This window comes from Dipodomys ordii, unplaced genomic scaffold, assembly GCF_000151885.1.
Source record: "Dipodomys ordii isolate 6190 unplaced genomic scaffold, Dord_2.0 Scaffold102, whole genome shotgun sequence".
NCBI lineage: Eukaryota > Metazoa > Chordata > Mammalia > Rodentia > Heteromyidae > Dipodomys > Dipodomys ordii.
Window position 1 is genome coordinate 3,200,944 of NW_012267318.1, and position 7,361 is coordinate 3,208,304.

The 7,361-nt window shown below is 44.2% G+C and overlaps 1 pseudogene; it reads right to left on the reverse strand.

The window, feature by feature from the left end:
- Positions 1-5,763: 5,763 nt before the first annotated feature.
- Positions 5,764-7,160, reverse strand: LOC105993891 (annotated as a pseudogene).
- Positions 7,161-7,361: the final 201 nt, after the last annotated feature.

Genomic DNA, 7,361 nt, shown 5'->3' on the forward strand with positions numbered 1-7,361 from the left:
TGGTCGATTTCACGATTTTAATTTTCACTGGTAAATTATTAGTCTTAATGCCTGTATTTCATTACAAAGCTAGGCAGACATTTCCAGAGGAAGAGCTTGTGTTCCAGTTCTGAACAGTTCTGTGCTTGTCGACCCCTTAGCTAGAAGGGGTGGGGGGTGCCTTGTATGTTACGTGATGTCTCACATTGATCAAGATGTGATAGCCCACGTGACCCACTCCTGCTTGATGCTGCCTGAGCTGGTCTGCCTGAGCTCACAAGATGATTCATGCCAGGACAGAGGAGGGAGCACCATGTGACATGGGCTGTGTGCTGCTTTTAACTCCATAGTGGCCAGTGTGCTGTGTGTGGCATGGGTATTATTTTTCAGCTAAGGACAGGGAAACATAATCTATCCAGATTCCACAGCCAATGAGCATGGGAACTAAGTGCTGAGCCCATTAGCACTATACTTCAATCTTATGGAGGTCCTCCAAAAACCACTTTTGGAATACCCCACACCCATCCTTTGTTAAGAGGAAAGATTTGTGGAAGCCTGGTTCTGGTAGCTCACATCCATAATCCTGGCTTCTCAGGAGACTGAAATCTGAGGATCCTAGCTTGAAGCCAGCCCAGGCAGACAAATCTGAGAGACATTCATCTCTAATTGAACCAGAGAAATGCTGAAGTGGAGCTGTGGCTGAAATGGTAGAATTCCAGCCTTGAGCAGGAAAAGCTAAGCAAGAGTACAAAGCCCTGAGTATCAGCATGCACATGTGCTCACACACACACACACACACACACACACACACACACACACACACACCAAATTCCAAAGATAGTCCATTGCAGATGTCTCATTTACTGACCTGGAAAAATGATTGTGATCAACTGCACTTAGAGCAGCTACTAACCCTGCCCTCTGCACCCTACCTCTGCTGTCCACAGCAGCAGCTTTGTGGTGGGCTCCATGTTTGTTGAGATCCTGTGGGGGCCTTGGAGGGGGAGGGGAGGGATGCTGATACAAAATAAAAGCTTTTATTGCTTCTCTATGCTTAGAACCATTTCGCTAATACTGTAATATTCTCTTTCAATCACTACTATTTTCAATAGGTACTAAATACTGCATCAACTTGCATTTGGACTTTTTTTAGTTGTACACAAAGATTTTACTTGTTTAAACAATTAGAAACAAAGTATATATCTAACAGTAGATCATTTAAAAAGTATAGCATATTCTTAAAAGCATTTAGACATTTTGTATGTTATCTGCCTCAAATTGTTTTTTAAATATAATTCCCATGGCTGTGTGTGTGTGTGTGTGTGTGTGTGTGTGTGTGTGTGTGTGTATTTTCCACAAAGCTGGCATTCTACCACTTGAGCCACACCTCAACTTCTGGCTTTTGGCTCACACTGTCACCCGGCAGGTCCTAGGTTTTTAATTCAGCACTTGGTCTGTTGGATTACTGTACTTTTGTTTTAGAGTTCAGGTCAAAGCCATTTGCTGCTCAATTGAATGGGTAAAAAACTACAAATAATAACTGACTAGATGTTCATGGCTGTAGTAAAGTAAAAATCCCTTGGAAATAGTTTAAAACAGTTGAACGCTCCCAAAGTATTGTAAAACAGAACTAAATATGTCAGAGGTAATGGCAAATTGGAGGGGCTGCCAGAGCTGGTATGTCACTTAGGGTCAGAAATAAAGTATAACAGCCTTTCTAAGCCTAGAGGTTGATTTTAATTTAAAAGTTCTCAGACCTATATTGAGTTACACTAAAATGCATAGTGCCTGCTAGGCTTTGCATGTACCCAGGATTATAGATAAAGAGCAATGAAACAGACTCACCAAGCCTTGTCTGCAGCCTTCAATTCACAATGCAGGGAAGAAAGTAAGCCCAAGTCAATTAAAACCCCACTTAGATTGGTATGTCTGTTCTGTGTTGGAAAACAGTGACCCTGCTTGATTGGAGGCTGTACGTACAAGTGCACACATGTGCGTGTGTGCGCATGTGCGTGCATTCTAGCAACTCCAGATCAGACAAAGGTTTTCATCTTTTTAAAAAAATTTAATTTGTTCTGGAACTAGGGTTTGAACTCAGGGTCTCATGCTCTTTCTCAGCTGTCCTGCTCAAGGCTGGGGCTCTACCATTGCAGCCATACCGATACTTTCAGCATTTTGCTGGTTAAATTGGAGACGAGTCTCTTGGACATTTTTTGCTGGCTTCAAACCTTGATCCTCGGATCTCAGCCTTTTGACTAGCTAAGATCACTGATGTGAGCCACCAGTGCTCAGCAAAAAGCTGCATCTCGTTTTTATTATGTCTGAATGCTTTGCCTCTCCTCAAAGTGCACGAGTGAACATGGGCAGGGCCACAGCTAAGATGTGTTTGTTAAAAATGAAAAGGAGAGGGAATTCCCACACTGCCAGCACTTCCCACGTACCGGGTTTTACACAGACATTAGCTCATTGCTCTCCACAGTGGAGAAGCCCACGAGGAGAGCATGTGTGCCATCATTATTTTCACATGGAGAAACTAAATGACTGCCCACATTCATGCAACTGGTTTGTGGTTTGCTTGGAGTTCAGAAACATGTCTGTCTGACAGTTGGATTTGTGCTTTTTCCAAAAGAGGAACTGGAGCTATGTAAGTGCCAGATGATGTATAGACAATACAGGAAAACTGGCCGAAGATAATTGTTTCAGACGATTAACAAATAGAGCCGAGATTGTCCAGGCAGCCGTGGAACTGATTACTGAGTGCTGAGAAGCGAGTCAAAGCTATCGCTGTGGCTCACGTGTGCGTCGATCTCCAGGGTTTCTTTGCTGGAAACTGAGTCCCAACTGTGACAAGGCTGAAGTGGTGAGACCTTCAAAAAGTGGGGACTGGATGTGGTGTGGTTCAGATGGTAGCGCATCAGCCTTGAGTGAAAAAGTCAGGCAGGACTGCAAGGCTGTGAGTTCAAGCCCCAGTGGAGACTAGTGGGAGGTCTGGAGGAAGTCACTGCGCTGGGGAGGGATGGAGGGAGCAAGCTCTTGTGGGGGCCCTGAACCCTTGCTATTGTGAGTTTGGGAGCTCCACTTTCGAATATGTGGTGATGTGGTCTTGTCCTCTGTGCATGCGCCTGAGCGCATTGCCAGAGCTGGGTTCAAGGCCTGTGTAAGGTCCTAGAGCCGCCGTAACTGTGACCTAAGTACGGTGAACATATTTTCATTATAAAGCTAGCTGGCCTCAGACATTTCACTGTAGTAATGGAAAGACCCATAGACTTATTAAGAAAGATCAGCTTTCTGAGAAATTTGCTACACAAAGCTTTCATCGTTAGAGCATCAAATGGTTATGTCCAATGTTTCCTTTCTTTGGAAAGTGGGGACCAAGGTGATGTGGTTGGTACAGTTGTGGGGTGTTGGGTGTTGGTGGTATACAGTGAGGAGTGTGTGGCCCCAAGAAGAAGCCAGGGCAATCAGAATGAACCAGCCATTGCCAGGTCTCTATCATGTGTGTGTGTGTGTGTGTGTGTGTGTGTGTGTGTGTGTGTATGTGTAAAAGAAGGCACCAATATTTGAAGGGATCAAAGCAGATGGTAGTACTGGGGTTTGCACTCAGTGACTTGAGCTTGCTAGGCCAGTGCCATCCTGTTGAGCCACGCCTCCAGCCCTGTTTGTCATTGGCTATTTTTAGGGTAGGTCTCACTTCCTGCCAGGTGCATGCCTGGGCCTTAATTTGTCTAAGTTGGGCTTCCCAGCATGGCTGGGATTGTATCACCTCCTCCAGCTTCCCTTCCATGGAGATGAAGACTTTTCTGCCTGGGCTGAGCTGGTGTGGTGCTCCTCCCTTGCTTTATTGTTTACATCCATGGCTGCAGAGATGTGCAGATAAAGGTACATATGGAGAAGCAAGCAGAAACATCTTTTCGTTGGTCTGTTGTTGTTGTTGTTGTTGTTAATCATCCTCTGATTAAAGTGAGAGCAATCTAGTTCTAGGAAGATGTGTACTGGGTGACTCAAGAGATGCAGGGACTTCACCCTTGGATCGAAAGCAGGCCAAGGAACGTGTTTGGAATTCAGTAGACTTGATGCTCATTGTGCCTTCAAGCAAGTAACACATAAAAGTACTTTAATTGTCAGCAAAATGGGTAATGATAGCACTTGCTACATAACAGATACTAAAGGCTTCAAAAATTACTATGAGGAGTTGGCAGATAGGAATTATCAGTGCAGAAGTTAATGTGAAGTTTTCTGGGCCAGAAGTGGAGTCTGGCAATAGTATTTGCCTAGCACATGGGTGCGAGGTAGTAGGTTCAATATCCTACAATACAATCAATCAAATCAATAAATCAATGAAATAAAAGAATACTGCATTTTAAAAAGCAGGCCAAGAATAGTTGGTACAAATGAATATTGAGAAATAGCAAAGTAAGCTGGATGCTGGTAGTTGATAACTGTAATCGTAGCTACTCAGGACACTGAGATCTGAGGATCATGGTTCAAGGCCAGCCTGGGTAGAAAAGTCCACAGATGCTTATCTTCAATTAATCACTAAAGGCTCAGGATAGTACCCAGGCACTGAGCTCAAGCCCCCCTAATGGCAGCCCCCTCCCCCCAAAAAAAGAAAAAGTAGCAAAGCAGCTGCATGCTGGTGGTTTATATGTGTAATCTTAGCTACTCAAAGGCTAAGATCTAGAGGATCACAATTCCTGGCTGAAAAGTTCAATAAAGGCCATCTCCAAAATAACCAGCAAAAAGCTGCACTGAATTTGTGACTCAAGTGGTAGAGCATCAGTGGAGTAAAGAAATCAAGGAAACACAAGGCCTTTATTTCAAAATCCATTACCACTGCTCCCTCCTCCTCCAAAAGAAAAGTAATAGCATTTTCCAGGCCCTCACCCTTGTAGGGCCTGCTGAACCTGCCTAAAAAGGATCTTTGTTTTCTTCCCCATGGATCCTATTTTTGTTAGTCATGTGGCTTGAACTCAGGCTTGAACTGGGTGCTGCTCTTTTGCTCAAGATTAGTACTCTACCACTTTGAGCCCCACAGCTCCATTTCTGGTTTTTGAGTAGCTAATTGGAGATAAGAGTCTCCCAGGGACTTTTCTGCCTAGGCTGGCTTCCAACCATGGTCCTCAGATCTCAGCCTCCTGAGTATCCAGGATTACAGGCTTGAGCCACCAAGGGTGGGCTCCCTGTGGATCTTTGACCTTCAGATGACAGCCAGCTCTGCTATAGGGTGGAAATCACCACATCCTATTTCCTGCCCTGAAGGAAAAATCTGGGTATGAGCTCACACAATGGTGTATTTGCTCTGCCAAGTCGCTCATCCCCCAGGCCCCAGGAACATTTGCTCTTTGGCACATACTGACAAGAGCCTCTAATGAAGCCCAGCGTGGCCAGTGCTTTGGGCCTGGTCATCTGCCTTCTTTGGAACTCATCCTGAGAGAGCTGGATTGGATCATCACCAATCAGGCCTCAGCTGAGGCCCCAGGGCTCAGCAGACAAGCCAGATAATTGAACATATGTAAGCTGTTTACTGTCTGAGCAGGAGCGCCACTTCGAGATGGTTCTGTGGCCATCACTCAGGGCTTGGATCTGCTGCTGTCAGCAATGAAAATAAACAATTGCACTTGTGCACAGTCAACCTGGTGGAAATAAAGACGTCATGGATGAAATTGAATGTGTTTGAGAACTGCATGGGGCTCTTGAACATGGGAGGGGCTTTTCTTGGAATTTTTTTTTCTCTTTTGTAATTTTGATGGAAGCATTCCTCTGCATTTTGAACTCTTCCTCTTATAAGCACCAAATTTAATACCTAAGTCAATTTTGTGGGAAAGAACTTCCCTCCAGAACAAAACAAAGATATTCATTCCTCCAAATGTCCAAATTGAAAATCTGCCAAAACCAAAACAAAACTAAACAACAACAAAAAAAAACCCCACACAGAGATAAAAAGTAACAAAAATCACATTCTAGGGGAGTCAGTGCATTTCGTAGTCTTTGCTTGCTGTCTAATTGTCCTTCAACTGACTCGCAAAAAAAAATCAACAACCTAGCTCATCAAAATATACATTTTTCCACTGGCTTTTTAAAATTAAAAATAATTCCTAAAAAGAGAAAACTTGAAGGAATTCACAATTCATTTGCCTGACTTGTTTAGATGTCATATACAGAATATGGAGGTCAGGAAGGCTATTTGCAACACATTTGGGAGCTTCATCTTCAAGGTTTAGCTTTCTCCCAAACAGTGTAGAATACCCACAATTCCAAGTATGAAGGGACACAGACAATCTCCTTGGAGAACTCCACAGGACAATACAGGGCTTCAGTCAAATTGACACAGTTCCCCTGTGTAAAGTACTTCTCATCTTGTTTCAGTACTCTCATCGAGAGGTCAAGAATCAGTCTGAGAACCTCGCATGTGGAATCTTCTTCTGGAGATGTGGAGATTGGAACCGCTGTCAAGTCACTAATCACATAATCAAACTCTCTCCCGCTTCAGTACTGGAATACAATCATCTATTAGCACCTGATAGCAGTCTCCTTTAAGATTGTCTAGAATATCGCCACATGTTTTTCACACAAAGGTCTTACATCCATCTATCACCATTTGGTCAATCTCTACCATAGTGACTATCTTTGGTTTCATCTCCACCTCCCAGAATCAGGACATCTTTGCCAGTGTCATCTTCTTTGCCACTTCCCATGATGGCCTGGGTATATGCAAAATCACTCTCTGCCAAATTAACATCCCCGCTCAGAATGAGAGTATTTCCAAACTGCTTGGAGTGCAGAATTTTAATGTTCTGATAAGGCGAATCTTCATCATACACCACTTCATCCATGTCATACTCAACAAGGCGCCCTCGAACTATAGGTGGTCATCATTTCACCCGGCCAGAGCTGTTCTGGCTCAGTTCTTTCATTCTTTCTTCTACTTTGTTCAGAAGGCTGTCCATTTCATCTTGGCCCTGTGCATCACTGTCGTAACTCTGAAGGTCCAGCAACACCAGTCCATGTGGATAAATCCTCAACTTGGCAAAGCTGCCATTTTTGTTTGTGTAGGTTGCTAAATAGCCATGGTCCTGCCAAGTATGCACCGACTCTGCCATTCCTTGCTCCTGGAAAATGGACTGGAGGCCTTTTAGGATAGTCTCACCATCAGCTTCGGCGCTGAGCTTTGCTGCTGCCATAATGAGGAGAGGTCCTGTGCTATGCCTGGGGGAGGCGGCCGCGGGAGACTGGGAATTTTTGAATCTGGAAAATCAGAGGAAATTACAGAGCACTTAGTCTAACCTGCACTCTTTTTTTTCCAGTCCTGGGGCTTGAACTCAGAGCCAGAGTACTACCCCTGAGCTTCTTTAGTTCAAGGCTAGCACTCTACCACTTGAGCT